The sequence below is a fragment of the Aricia agestis genome, chromosome Z (assembly GCF_905147365.1).
Source record: "Aricia agestis chromosome Z, ilAriAges1.1, whole genome shotgun sequence".
In the NCBI taxonomy this organism is placed as follows: Eukaryota; Metazoa; Arthropoda; class Insecta; order Lepidoptera; family Lycaenidae; genus Aricia; species Aricia agestis.
The window spans coordinates 11,559,194-11,575,447 of NC_056428.1; positions in this window are offsets into that span (position 1 = coordinate 11,559,194).

Consider the following 16,254-nt stretch of genomic DNA (forward strand, 5'->3'; position numbering starts at 1 on the left):
GCTTTAGTCATTGCTGAGAAAAATCTATATCGCTACAGCCAAATTATCAAGGCATCGCCCTAAGAGGGAGGGGGATGCTCTCTTCTTGTAGGTTTGAATTTTGAAAGTCGTATTGTTACAACCATGTTACAACAGTACCTACTGCGTGGGGTGGATGACGTATTCCTTATGGGTTCGCCCCACTCTCTTCTATACCCAATTATCGGGTGCTTGGATAATTCAATTACCAACATATTTATTATTTAGGGCAATGCCAAATATTTTTGGCACGAGTCCGCCATGAATAAATAGGAATATATTTCTAGATTAATCATTTGATTGACCCTCTCTATAATAAGGTGCCAACTTTAGAAAATATTCTGTGGTTAGATTAATCCAAATTCAGGCATACGGCCTGGCATTTTAACCCCAGACCAAAAAGAGGGGTGTTATAAGTTTGACGTGTCTGTCTGTCGGTACACATCAAGCGGGGATGATTTTTTTTTCGGGGCGATCGAGGGGATGATCACCATAATATGTTTTCATATAAATTTTGAGGAGTTCCCTCGATTACTCATGGATCCCATTATCAGATCACCGCTTTTGTGAACATGGTACCAAATTGGAGTGAAACTTAATATAACAAAACAATTTTTTTTAAAATAGGTTCACAAACGGCGGAGTAATCGTTGAGCATACGAAATAAAATCCACAGCCGAACATAATATAATCTCCTCCTTTTTGGATGTCGGTTAAAAAGGAAAACTATCACAGCTAAGAAGACTTTAAAAGTTATTGAGTAATAGTCGATCAACCAAAGAAATGTAGGTATTCGGCGAAGTAGAAACTTTTCATTCAAATTCCTTTGAACGAAACTGAGATGATGTTGTTAGCTAGTAGGTTGATTCAAATTTCAATTCCCCCTGAATGTATGGCGCCCGGAGTTGCCGGAGTCGTCACCGCATTTTGTCGTGTCGTGTCGTGACTCGTGTCTCGTGGCAAAACGCCCTTACTCGACCCCCAGCGAAAGTTTGACGCAAATTATAATCAGAATTCAGAACATCCCACGCCTCCAGTCACACCTCAATCGTATGATGCACTTGGCATGCCATCAGCCATGTCATGATGCATTGCCAACCATAAACACTAAAAACATGTTACATAACAATGTCCTATTAATCTGTCAGGCTGTACCTAACCTTTGATGAATTTATTTCTCGTCTCAAGCAAAGTTATTAATTTTTTCATTGAAAATGTCTGTTTCCATAATACTAAAAAGAAAAAAATATAATATTAAGTATGCACTACTTACACCTAGAATCACATAAGTACTTAATACTTAGGTTGTACATGTATAGCTTTGTATAGGTTGCAGTGTTGCCATATATAGAGATTCTCATGAGATTCTCCGTATTATATACAGATTTTTGGTGAGTAATACAGATAAGTACTGGATACAGATATTTATACAGAATTACAGAATTTTGTAAATATGATTAATTTTGTAAAAATTCAACAACGAAACAGGCTAAATCGGGCATCATTGAAGGTCTTTTGCATACAAAGTAACTGATTGGTGCGAAACAATGCTATAATCTATGACGACCTCTGTGGCTCAGTGGTGAGCGCGTCGGTAGCTCAAGCCGGGGGTCGCGGGTTCGAATCCCGCCGACGGAACCAATAGTTTTCAAAGTTCCCGGGTCTGGATGTGTATTAAATATGTGTATGATATAATAAAAAAATTAAATATATGTATAGTATAAAAGTATTAAATATATTGAACGCCTCCGTGGTCTAGTGGTACAGAGCGCGGCTCTTGACTCGGAGGTTGTGGGTTCGATTCCCGCGTTGGAAACATGTTATTTCCAAGTTTGGTTAGGACAATGCAGGCTGATCACCTGATTGTCTGACAAGTAAGATGATCCATGCGTCGGATGGGCATGTAAAAAGTCGGTCCTGCGCCTGATCTCTCGCCGGTCGTGTCGGTCTTCCGTCCCACTGGGTTATGAGAGTAAAGGAATAGAGAGTGCTCTTGTGTACTGCGCACACACTTGGGCACTATAATATTACTCCTGCGTAGCTGGCCTGGTTTCAATGAAACCGGCCACCGTCACCGAAACCGGTGTGGGAGCTATTATTATTATTATTATTAAATATATTTCCGTTGTCTGGTACCTGTAACACAAGTCCTTTAGGTACTTAGCACGGGGCCAGACTGACGTGGTGTGAAGCGTCCATAGATATTATTATTATTATTATTAATCTAGAGGTTGACAGTTGCTGTCGAAATTTAATAAAAAAATTTAATGAAAATAATATTTCTATCTATCTTATTGCTATGTTTTTTTTTATTATGTTAAGGACCTGTTTCACCACTTCCTGATAAGTGCCGGATACTTAACTTTCTCGACATGTCAGTATGGAGAATCTGTCAAAAAAGTTGTGGATAGCCTATCCGCCGGTACGGTAATCAGGAAGTGGTGAAACAGGCCCTTAGTGTGTTAAATTTTTTTTCTATATTAGATTTTAATTTTTTATAAATAAAAAGTTACCAATTTATGTACAAGTAGGTACTTATATTTTTATTTATTATACGATTATCACCTTATCCCGTCAAATTCGTCGTTAAAGTAAAAAAACGCTTACTTACTTTAAATATTAGTTTTTAATCAGTTTTACCTAATCTAAAAAACCTACTAGGTCTCCATGACGCCAGACGCTCGAGTAACTACTAACTACACGAATAGCAGTCTGGGCTTACTACAATATAGCTAAGTTAGATGCCAGGTCTATGACAGTGTTTCTCAAGCTGTGTGTCATCTCTGGACCACCACAATGAACAACAATTATTACACCAACCTTCAAATTATTATTTTTTAAATACATATAAGTAGTTCTGGGAGTCAACGATTCCCAAAAACATTTAAAACAGTACTTATTATATGAAATTCTACACATTAGGATTTAGGTGACACTGGTGGCAGACACATAACAAGGTCATCCACCGACTAGTAGATTTAGACTCAAGGTCAAAGTTGTACTTAATTTACATCACTGTCAAGGTCAAAAGTGCATTTCCTCTTTGTCATTATACTTGTCGGTTAATTTCAGGTTACTGGTAAATGGTAATTGTGTCTTTGTGAGTAGAAACCTGCATTTCATTTTTTTACGCTGATAGAAATATGTTACCGTATTAAATAAAAATAGATACTTATGTAGGTAAGTTTACTAACCTTTTTAGTATCAGCCAAATAAGCACCATTGTATTTCCTTCGTCACATAACTTATCATCTTTTTTTATTAAAAATTGAGGTACTTAAGTAATTGACACAAACGTTTTTCGTTAACTATTGTTATCGATAAGAGCGATAGTTCAGCTTTGACTTGAGTCGCCGACTAATGAAAAAAGGACGACGCAAGGTCAATCGCCTGCCTACGTTGTGCACATGCGCGGTACGGTACTAACTTCACTCCTTTTTTAACCGACTTCCAAAAAACGAGGAGGTTATATGTTCGGCTGTAGATTTTTTTTTAAATTACTTATTTGTTAACGTGTAGCGACTATCAAGAAATGTCACAAAAAGAATGACGACTAAACCACCAATTAAATTATTTACTATGATCAATGTCTTTAATTAATATTATAGTCATACGAGTACATAATATTCGTATTTCGTAATCTTCGTAAGTTGTAAGTCGGGTTTTACAAGGAAAAACGTGCCGGCGGTTCGCCATATTATAGTCATCATTACCTACAATAATTTAAGGTTGTCTGGAAGAAACCGCTTTCAGCGGTAAGACCGCCTGTTTGTACAAGTTCATATATTATTTTAAATTGTAATTTAGTTTCTAATTTTTGTACAAATAAAGCATTTTTTATCTATCTATCTACACATCGCCCATGGGCAAACACAAGTCCACAAGTCCAGACCACAAGCAACTAATATACATATATTCTGTGCCACAAGTCAGAAGACAAGCACAGATATTTAAGTCGTGTCCAAGTGCGTACATAAACCCAATGAATGGCCAATAGTTTAACATCGATGGCTTATGAATGATTGGTCGCTACGCTAGCTACGCGCGCGCGAGACCAATCATTCATCTAAGATCGATGGTTTAATTTAATTTACTTAACTGATGAATAAAAATCTCAGCAGTTTGTGTACTTATAATATTAAATCGTATTATTATCGTGTAAATTGTAAGCGGAGCCTGTACATATGCCTACGTTCGGCTGTAGTCTGTATGTATCTTTTTTTTGAATGTTCAACGATTACTCAGCCTTACGTCTTCTAAAATCTGTGACTCAGCCGTTTATGGTCCGATTTTCAAAATTATTTTTGTGTTGTATAGAGTTTAGCTCGAATTTGGTACCATGTTCACAAAAATGGTGATCTGATGATGGGATCCATGAGGAATCGAGGGGACTCCTTGAAATTTGTATGGATACATATAGTGATTTTGACTTTTTCTGAAGCATTCGAGGTAAATGCTACTAAAAAGTAAAATTTTGCACCAGGCTAAACCCTGGATCCGAAGGTACCCAACAGAACTTTTGAAACCTTATAGATACAGGTTCGGGGGTTTTGGCGTTGCTTAAACCACTGAAAGCATAAGCCAATAAATCAATTTGATTAATCATCATCATCACAACCATAATTTTACCGTGGATCATCACATTATGACCTAATTATTAGAACGTTTCGTAATATTTTGCATCGAAGCTGATGTTTTTGATGATTATTTCACTGTTTGTGGACCCATTTTCAAAATTATTGTGTTGTATAGGATATAATCTAAATTTTGTATAGCAATTATGAAAGTGGTGATCTGATGATGGGATCTATGATCAGTCGAGGTAGATCCTTGAAAGGCGAATGCCCAAAAATGTATGGACCAAAAACCCGTAATCGATTGAAACCACTTATATGTGGCATTAGGCATAGTAGACTACATATACTGTATCCCAAATACAATGTCCTTTTCGGATTAAACAATAACCGAGTACCTACTTTAAAAACAATCGTAACTAATTGACTTTTCTTATAGGAATCTATGATATTCAGGACGACGCGATGCTACAAACGATAGTTTGGCGATTAGAACGTAGTAAAAACGTTTTTAATACAGATGTACCTACAGTGTTGTAATTATGTATTTATGAATTTAATATTTAATAAATATTTATCACTTTTATATCTAACAGTATAGAATGTTAGTTTGGTATAGAAACTAATCTGTATACAATATTATGTAGTTAATGTTTTTTTAGGATTATTATGTACATGATATCGGTTATATGATCTTTTTTTTAATAAGGGGGCAAACGAGCAAACGGGTCACCTGATAGAAAGCAACTATACTGTCGCCTATGGACACTCGCAACTTTAGAAGAGCTGCAAGTACGTTGCTGGCCTTTGAAGATTTGTAAGAATCGTATTGAAAATATGGTGACAGTTTATTTCAAAGTTTTACAGTGAGCAGCAGAAAGTTACGCAAAAAACGCACGGTGGAAGACTGCCACTCATCAAAGTGATGAGGATGGTATATTTTTCACGTGGAGCGATGGCGAAAAGTTGCAGGAGGTATGATTCCGAACAATTTTTTAAAGCACGCCCCGTGATACAACCGATAGAATAGAGGATGTAGAGTGAAGCCACTAGTGATTTAGTTTATTCTTAAAATATATATTTGACATACTTCGTCTTTTTTAGGGTTCCGTACCCACAGGATAAAAACGGGACACTATTACTGAGACTTCGACGTCTGTGCGTCTGTCTGTCTCCAGGCTGTAACTCAAGAACCGCTATAGCTAGACTTCTGAAATCTTCACAGATTGTGTATATCTATTGCTGCTATAAGAGCAAATACTAAAAACTAAATAAAATTTAGATTCAAGGGGAGCTCCCATACAATAAACGTGATTTTTTGCCCTTTTTGGCTCCTAATCTATAATGGCTACATGTAGAGTTGTAGACGCATGATTTTTTTTACAAAATCCTCAATTTTATGTGTACCTACTTTAATATTTAATCACAAAATTAAAATAAAATAAATAGTTAAGGGGGGCTCCGATACAAAAAACAATTTTTTTCCCTACTTTCGCTCTATGACGGTACGGCGCGCACGAAGGGTTCTTCGTGCGAGAGTCCGACTCGCACTTGGCCGCTTTTTTTCTCTATTTAATTCTGCATTATTATCTATCAACAATCAACATCTCTTTCACGAGAAAGATCACAAAAACAAAGGAAGTAACTAGTTGATTCGAAGTAGATACCACACTGTGTATCTCAGATTTATTTTTTCAAATTATCGATTTCGGTTATGGATTTGAAAAAAATGAGTTGCATATTTTCAATCTACTATTTATGATCTACTTTTGTGCATTGTCCTTTATTAAAAACCAAATGGCGGTTAAGAAGTTGTTTCTAGTAAAATAAACATATTATTATTTTACAAATCAGTGAAATTTCAGACAAAGGTGTCTCTTGATCCGAAGGCACTGAACAGAACTCCTGAACCCTTAAAAAGTAATTTTACATAACTATTTCGTTATCAGAAGAGGGTAGGTCTATAGAAGGTACCGTAACATAACTATTGTTAAATGTCCACTAAACTTCTTCGGCTAAGATCGAATGAGTATTTATGGTAAACCGTTCTGTTACGATTTATAAACATAAATATTAAATATATTTATTTTTATCTTTAAAAAATCTATATATTTATATGCGAGCGAAAACCGTTTTGACGAAAAATGCGGTAACAGGTGATTGAAAATTTACACAGATTTATAATATCCAGGTGAAGGAGTGCATCGAGCTATATAGACTAGGACGAGTCGGCGCATGAGTACCGAAAACTATTCCATCTCAAATTTTTTTATACGATCCTCTTCAAATTGCCCTCCTGATGATATAAATGCATGTTGCCATGGCGTAACCCGGTGCCATATTGTTTAAACAAACATTGTTTAAACAATTGCAAGGAATTATTATTTTTCAACCGGACAATTTTTTTTTTATATTCTTTTTTGAAATACCAATAAAAAAGTTCCCATGACTTTTCACGATAAAGTTAACATTTTTAAAGATATGAATTTTTTAAGGTTTGGAAAATCTCAAATTTGGGTACTTTCGACCCAAGAAAAATATATTAAAAAAATAATAATGTCTAAGTTATATATATTTTTAAATTCTCTATACAATATTTAATAACATTAATAATAGAGATTTAAAAAAAATTCATTGTTTATATCTTTTTTTATCTTAGCAAAAGTAGACCAAAAATTGTGTTTTTTGTATGGGAGCCCCCCTTAAACATTTACTTTATTTTAATTTTATTATTAATTATTAAAGTATTAATATAATTAAGTATTTTGTGAAAATTTCAAGTGCCTAACTGTTACTATTATTGATTACGAGCAAAAAAGGTAAAAAAAATCATGTTTCTTGTATGGGAGCGCCCCTTAAATAATATACTTTATTTTATTTTTAGTATTTGTTGTTATAGTGGCAACAAATATACATAATTTGTGAAAATTTCAGAAGTCTTAGTAATAGGGTTTAGTTAAGACTTCGTTGTCTGTCCGTCTCTCTGTTTGTCTAGAGTAAATCAGCAATATAACGCTGTATTTACTTCTAAAACGGTCAGTTTGAATAATAAAAGAAATAATTAAAAAAAATGGGCAACTGCAGGTATTACTGTAAGTAGACAAAAATTATATGATTTGTATAACGAGAAAACTATAAACCGGAGTGAAGCTTTTAAATTGTACGTCAAGAAATACTCAAAAACTTTTAAAAAGGCCTGTCAAGCAGCGAAGGCACTTCAAATTAAAGAGAAAATTAGAGACTCTAAAAATAAAGTGAAAACCACCTGGAAAATAATTGCGGATGAGACTGGAAAAGTCGCCTGTCGTAACTCTAAATTTGAACTTTTAATTAATAATAAAAAAATCAATTCTGATCTTGAGGTTGCGACAGTCTTTGAGAAGTTTTTTGCAGACATTCCAATCTCAACTACAAAGAACTTAAATTCATCACCTACAGTTGCAGAAAAAATACTTAGAGAACATGTCAAGGAATGTGATGTCAATTTTATTTTTAGAGATATTGACTCCAGAGATATTATCAAGACTTTCAAATCAATCAATATTAAAAGTACCACTGATCTCTGGGGTATGTCCACAAAAATTATAAAATCAGTAATTGACATCATTGCCCCTTACCTAGCTTTAGTTTTTAATAATTGTATCGAAAGTGGTGTGTTCCCAGACTTAATGAAGCACAGCAAGGTGATGCCTCTATTTAAAGCTGGGAAGAAATCAGAACCAGCCAACTATAGACCAATATCCATATTGCCGACTTGAAGTAAAATCTTTGAAAAAATAATTCTAAATCAATTACTTGCTCATTTTAACTCAAATAATTTATTACATAATAATCAATTTGGTTTTACTAAAGGTCGGTCTACAACAGATGCAGGCATTAGTCTTCTGTGTAGTATTTTTGAAACTTGGGAGGAGTCACATGATGCACTTGGTATTTTCTGCGATCTCTCTAAAGCATTTGACTGTGTGGAGTATGATACTCTAATAAGAAAACTACACCATTATGGTGTAAGGGGCACGGCACTTAAACTTCTAAAATCTTACCTTACAAATAGAACGCAGAGGGTGGAAGTTAACTCCATAAGGTCTAATGGAACCAAAATATCTCTTGACGTGGGAGAGCCATGCTTCGGCACGAATGGGCCGGCTCGACCGGAGAAATACCACGTCCTCACAGAAAACCGGCGTGAAACAGTGCTTGCGCTGTGTTTCGCCGAGTGAGTGAGTTTACCGGAGGCCCAATCCCCTACCCTATTCCCTTCCCTACCCTCCCCTATTCCCTTCCCTTCCCATCCCTACCATCCCCTTACCTATTCCCTCTTAAAAGGCCGGCAACGCACCTGCAGCTCTTCTGATGCTGCGAGTGTCCATGGGCGACGGAAGTTGCTTTCCATCAGGTGACCCGTTTGCTCGTTTGCCCCCTTCTTTCATAAAAAAAAAAAAAAAAAAAACTAGGTGTGCCACAAGGGTCCATTTTAGGGCCTTTTCTTTTTCTCATCTATATAAATGATTTACCTTATCTTGTTAAAGATAAGCATGAGATAGTACTTTTTGCTGATGACACTTCACTAATTTTTAATGTGAAGAGGCGACAATTTAATTATGACGAGGTAAATAGTGCTCTCTCAAAAATAGTACACTAAAATAGTACACTATAATAGTAAAAATAGTACTAATAATACAAAATGTTCAAAATTTATCTTGCCAAATGTTAGGCAAGTACAAACCAATGTACTATTAAATGATGAGAAAATGAATTTAGTAGACACCACCGTATTCCTAGGCATAACTCTGGATTGTAAGTTACAATGGGGTCCACATATTGCGAAACTGGCAGATAAGCTTAGTTCTGCAGCATATGCTGTTAAAAAAAATCGTGAAATCACTGATGTAGAGACTGCGCGATTAGTTTACTTTAGCTACTTTCATAGCATAATGTCTTACGGCATCCTCTTGTGGGGAAACGCGGCGGACATTAATACAATATTTGTGCTGCAGAAGCGAGCTATTCGTTCTATTTATAAGATGTCGTCTTTGGAATCTCTAAGAGAAAAATTTAAAGAAATAAGAATTCTGACCGTCACATCTCAATACATTTTGGAAAATCTCTTATATGTTAGAAATAACATAAATATTTTCAAAAAGAAAAGTGATAATCATAATGTAAATACTAGAAATAAGAACAAGTTAGCAATACCAATGTTCAGACTAGCCAAAATAAGCAAATCCTTTAAAGGCCAATGTATACGCCCATACAATAAAATCCCAGAAAATGTTCAAAATCTACCTTTAAACAAATTTAAAAAAGGAGTTAAAGAACGTTTGTGTGCTAAAGCGTATTATAAAGTCAATGATTTCTTCGAGGACAGCACACCTTGGGAATAGGGTGGCTCCATGCAGGTAACTTTTCTTTTAATTTTGTTACATAGCTGTAAGCCATAACATTGTAATTTTCCATTTTTTTTTTGTAAAAGATGGCCCCGTGCGAGTTTCTTACGCCGGTTCTTCTCGGCGGGGTAGTTCCCGAACCGGTGGTAGGCAACGTAGTTTCTTCGTTCGACTTTCAAAAAGTGTATCATGATACCCATTTTGAATAAAAAGATATTTTATTTTATTTTATTTATTTTATATTTCTATACATATGTCTCCAGGCTGTATCTCAAGAACCGCTATAGCTAGACTTCTGAAATTTTCACAGATTGTGTATATCTGTTGTCGCTATAAGAACAAATACTAAAAATAAAATAAAATAAATATTTTCCCGCACAAGAAACGTGATTTTTTTGGCCTCTTTTGCTCGTAATCATTAATAGTAACAGTTAGGCACTTGAAATTTTCACAAAATCCTTAATTATATTTGTACTTTAATAATTAATAATAAAATTAAAATAAAGTAAAAGTTTAATTAAGGCTCTCATACAAAAAAAAACACAATTTTTTGTCTACTTTTGCTAAGATAAAAAAGATATAAAAAATGATTTTTTTTTAAATCTCTATTAATAATCTTATTAAATATTGTATAGAGAATTTAAAAATAAGGTCAATGTGTCGAAGTCCGGCATACTTTTCTCGAATTAAAGTTTAACATACCTACTTTATTCACTTGAGATTCGCTTTTTAAAGTAACTTGTGTAATTGGAAATTATAGGGTATATATTAATTAGACCTATAGTGATCTAAAAATAGTCGTAATTGCAGTACTTTTTTATTAACGTGCTATTTTTTAAAAACTCGGCGTGTAGACGGACTTCCCTTACAGTTTGAGGTAAGTCAGTACCAATATAGCCCTAACCTGTGAAGTAATATGCATGGCAACGGTTTCTAGCAGAGCCGCAAAACGGCCATTCAAATATGTGTTTAAGGTGTCAGTAATAAGGTTCGCATTCCAGAGAAAATTCATTTTATAACATTTTAAGGCAAGTCCGGCATATCGTTAGTCTAAGTGGTTGCAAACATTTTTTGAAAAATTAAACACTAAGTATAAACATAAAATAATGTTTATTACAAATTCAAAATTATTAGTACCGGCAAAATCAACAACTTTGCTTCATTATCATTCATGGGATAAGGCATTTTTCAACATACTCCCCTACTTAATTTTGATTTGATTATTGTTTATTGATAATATTATGTCTACTTAGTACCCAATGCTTAGTTCACGAGGCAGATTGGGGCCATGAACGCGAAAGTTACGCGTTTTTACCATTATTTTTTTCGCTCAATTAAAATTATAAGGGTGGTTGGTTTGAAAAGGTTGACAATATCTGATTCGAGGCAAGACCGGCATATGACGGCCTTTCCTTAAGCAAACTAGACGGACTTCCCAATTATTGCAATTTTAGGTTAAACATGTGTTGCAGGTGATAATAACGAAATTAAAGCGATATTGACAAATTGAACACCAGTAATAAGTAAAAGGATCACTAAATTACGTACGTAATCCAAGAAACTCCAAAAACTCCTTCGTATTCCCACTTTTTTTTCATTTTTTTTTCATAGTACAAAATGGGAAAAAAAATGGCAGACCGTTTTTTTCGTAACAGGTAGTTAGTAGCGACATGTCTGTTTCTTAGGTCAAACTAACTCTGCAATATTGTTTTACCTACTGAGCCATATGAAACTAGTCGTTCAAATATGGAAGTTATTGCCGATAGACGGACTTACCTCCCAGACGGACTTCGACACATTGACCTTATATATAACTTAGACATTATTATTTTTTTAAATATATTTTTCTTGGGTCGAAAGTACCCAAATTTGAGATTTTTCAAACCTTAAAAAATTCATATCTTTAAAAATATTAACTTTATTGTGAAAAGTCATAGGACCTTTTTTATTGGTATTTCAATAAAAGGCCGTATACACGATCGGTTCCAACCACCAACAGAGGTCACCTTGGTAGGGTTGGAACAAAAATCAACCGTGTAGACGCTTGTTTTTGGTTGACCAACCAAATAACCTTCAATTACCTTGGTAGTGAGCGCATCCCTCACGACCAATGTCAAATAGAGAACATTGAGTTGAAACGCAACCGTGTACACTCTTATTGGCGCTCAGTCGCACATTGATCGCCGGATGCGTTGCATGTGGTGTGTAGTGCCACTAGCCAAAAATCTTAACATTGCTATTAAACGTTCTTCCACAGACACAGCTTTTCGCATCAACAGTCATTAATGAACCCTTAAACAAGACACAGGTCTTGTTTTGTAATTAAGGGTCGCACCATCTATATCTATACATATTATAAAACAAAGTCGCTTTTATCCCTCATGTCCCTTTGTTCGCTACGCAACGGATTTTGATAACTCTTTCAGTGTTATATAGCCCATTTATCGATGATGGCTATAGGCTATATTTTATCACGCTAAGCCCCAATTTCACCAACGTCTGTTAGTGTTAACAGCTTGTTATAATGTCATGTCTTCTCTTTCATTCATAAGAAAAACGAAAGAGGTAACGTAATACTAATTCGAACGTTAACTTTAACGGTCGTTGGTGAAATTGGGGCTAAGACTAATAGGAGCGAAGAAACAGAGAAAAACGAGGAAAGTTATTTGAAAGGGCTAACTTGATCGCGCTAATCTCAGGAACTACTGATCCGATTTAAAAAATTCTTTCAGTGTTAGATATTCCATTTATTGAGAAAGGCTATAGGCTATACTTTATCACGCTAAGACTAATAGGAGAATGTAGAAAAAACGGGGAAAATTATTTGAAAGGGCTTATCTCGCGAACTACAGGACTCGTTGAAAGTATTTTCGTCCATTCTAAAATAATTGAGAGTTTAAAAATGGCTCAACTTTTTCCTTTCTTTTAGCCACCGTTTCAACTACAACCGTCTTTTTCTACGTTTTTTGTCATCACAATATACACGCCAGCGCTATTGCGGTCTTTTGAGGCTTAGGTAGTGGTCCCATTGTTCACTTTTCCACAGCCTAGCCAAGACAGACGAGTTGATTTACGTGTAGATAGAGATTCAACTTTGTTGACCCAACCAAGGTGACCTGTGTTGGTGGTTGGAACCGATCGTGTATACGGCCTTTAAATAATGTAAAAAAAAACCGGTTGAAAAATAATAATTCCTTGCAATTGTTTAAACAATGTTTGTTTAAACAATATGGCACCGGGTTGCGCTATGGCAACATGCATTTATATCATTAGGAGGGCTATTTGAAGAGAATTGCATAAAAAAATTGAGGTGGAATAGTTTTCGGTACTCATGCGCCGACTCGTGCTAGTCTAATAACAGTGATCGAGCTAATATTATTTTGAAATTATGCTTTTATTATACTTAGTACATTTTTTAACAAATAAAACATTACACACGTACTGCAACTAGAGATGGGCGATGGGTAAATACCCAATCTACCCACCTGGGTATTTACCGGGTAGATTGGGTATTTACCGGGTAGATTGGGTAAATACCCAAAAATGGTGGGTATTTATAATTCAGCGTACGTTTTCACATATTTTTTTTAGTAAATCCTTAGTAAAACCTCCATTAAATAATGCAAATTTGGTCACTAGCCCGTAACTGTTCGAATAAGCCCCTTTAAGTCTTAAACTAATGTATGTTTGCAATACAAAACCATGTTTTTCATGAATTCCGGCCGCATGTCAAAGAGTAACGCTGTGTTTTTGAACTTTTTTCCTAAATTTTGGTTTTGTATGTGTGATATTAATATTCTTTAAAGTATACTGCCTTTTAATGGTGATAAAGTTTTGGGAATTGAGTAAATCGTCTTAGTGGACGCCTTCATAGTTAAGGGAAACACGCGTGCGAAATTTCAAAACATTCATCCCTCCTTTAGGCTAAACTTTGAAAAATTCTAAAATACATAGGTTCTCGTAATTCAATATTTGTTAGTAACTGTAGGCACTTAATACGAAATATTGTTGTGTAATTGTGTCTAAGAAATTATAAGGTTCCACTAACTAACCTTGAGCCTATACTATTACAACCTCAAGGTATAAAACCTCTTTGAGGTAAGAATTTTGTGAAATACAATTATAGTGGATGCCTACTTTATTAGAGGAACACGTGTGCAAAATCTTGTCTCTTATATAACCAGTACACAATGTCACGATGACCCACTGCAGGCCACGCCATTGCCCGCCACGCCATCATACACCATTACTCCGTTTACACAATGGCGATGGCTAGTAGTGGGCCAGTATGGTCAATTATTAAGAGGCACCTTTACAGTCTTGACACCTATATATTATGTATATGCAAATTAATGTATTATGTAAATGAGTACTGTTTTTGTATAAACGCAACTAATGATCAAATATAAAAAGTTCTTGGCCTGTGCGTTACTTAAAAGAAAAAATTTCCCTTTTAACCGTGGGAGAGCGATTCTTCGGTACGAATGGGTCGACTCCGAAAAAACCGGCGTGAAACAGCGCTTGCACTGTGTTTCCTTCAAAACGCAAAAGAGAATGCCGATCTTATGGCATGTCCTCATGTCGTCCAACTCGACCCTTTATGATGAGGGCGGAAACCGCCAACCGGTATGGTTGGTTATGGTAACGAAGTATGAGCGTCATGTCGGATATTCGGTTTTATCAGCGCTCAGTGCAAGTAGCTCCAGTGAGTGCTCCAGAGTTGGCTCCGGTCTTTACGCGTCTTTTTTGGCTCAACTATCATACTCACATAGTTTCGGCTTCTTGAAAGACAGCTTTTTGAGAACCCGATACTTAAAAAATGGGACCGTTTCAATTCTTCCAACAGCAGATCAATCGCTATAACCTTCTCGAAGATGATGGAGTCCATCATCAATAGCCAGCCCCTTCGACACTTGGACGCTTAGGGATTACTAAGGCTCGGCTCGGCTCTCTTGGCGTACCTAACTCATCGTTGGTTCAGGCGATTGAAACTATGGGTATTAGCTGTCAGTTTGGATATATACAATTTCACTATTATCCAAGATTCCATACATCCAAGAAATAATGCAAGAGGGTCACAAGTTTCTTAGCAGTCGTAGTTGATGGTGAATGCTCTGATACTCTATCTGTTGACGCTGGTATCCATCAGGGCTGTGTGCTATCGCCTACCCTATTCATACAGCATATCAATAACATGTTACAGACCAACGGCATTCATTTCTATGCAGATGATAGTACAGATAATGTGACTTCTCGCATATTTCTCGGGGTGGAATGGGGTAGACGTAACTCAGTCTAATTTAACCGCACCAAAACACAAGTCAGCGCGTTCACCACAAAAAAGTCACCAATGGTATATCCTCGTTTAAGGGAACCACTTTAACAATCTTCCCCAGCATGAAAATTGGCGTAAACATTTTACCAAAAATACTAAAAGAGCTACCAGAAAGTAGAATCAAATATCTCACACAAATCCGCGTGTATTTAAAAAAAAATTGTCCCCCCGCAATGTAAAGTAGAGATTATAATATTAATCCCAAACCCGAAAAAGATCCATCGGATGAAAAATCTCACCGGCCTATAAGTCTTCTGCCAGTGCCCTCCAAGGTCTTACAAATACTCTTCCTGAAACGCATGATGCCAGATATCAGAGCGAGTAAACTGTTACCCGATCACCAATTCGGTTTTCGCCAAGCGCATGGGACCGTGGAGCAGGTACACAGACTGGTAGAAGAAATTCAAAAAGGTTTTGAAAGCAAATCTTACTATTTTTCTGGACATATCACAGGCCTTTGATCGATTATGGCATCTTGGACTGTTGTATAAAGTTCGTAAAAAGCCACCCTTAAACTTCTACCTCTTTATAAACGCATACCTCAGCAATAGATATTTCTATGTTGAGTACGGAGATAGTGTCACATGTCTCCATGAAATCGAAGCAGGAGTGCCGCAAGGCAGTATATTGGGCCCTTACCTCTACCTTCTAAACACATTAGACCTTCCAAGTACTGATGAAGCTCTGACATATACATACGCAGATGACACAGCAATCCTCGCAGTAGACCAAACAGCCCATGGAGCATCGGCAAAATTGCAAAGAACCTTAAACGAAATATCATAGTGGTTAAAAGATTGGAGGATAAAAGCCAACGAGAATAAATCTGTCCATGTAACTTTCACATTAAGACACGAAACATGTCCAGAAGTAGAACTTAATCGGATAAAAATACCACAGTCAAACGATGTTAGATACCTAGGAATTTATCTTGACAGGC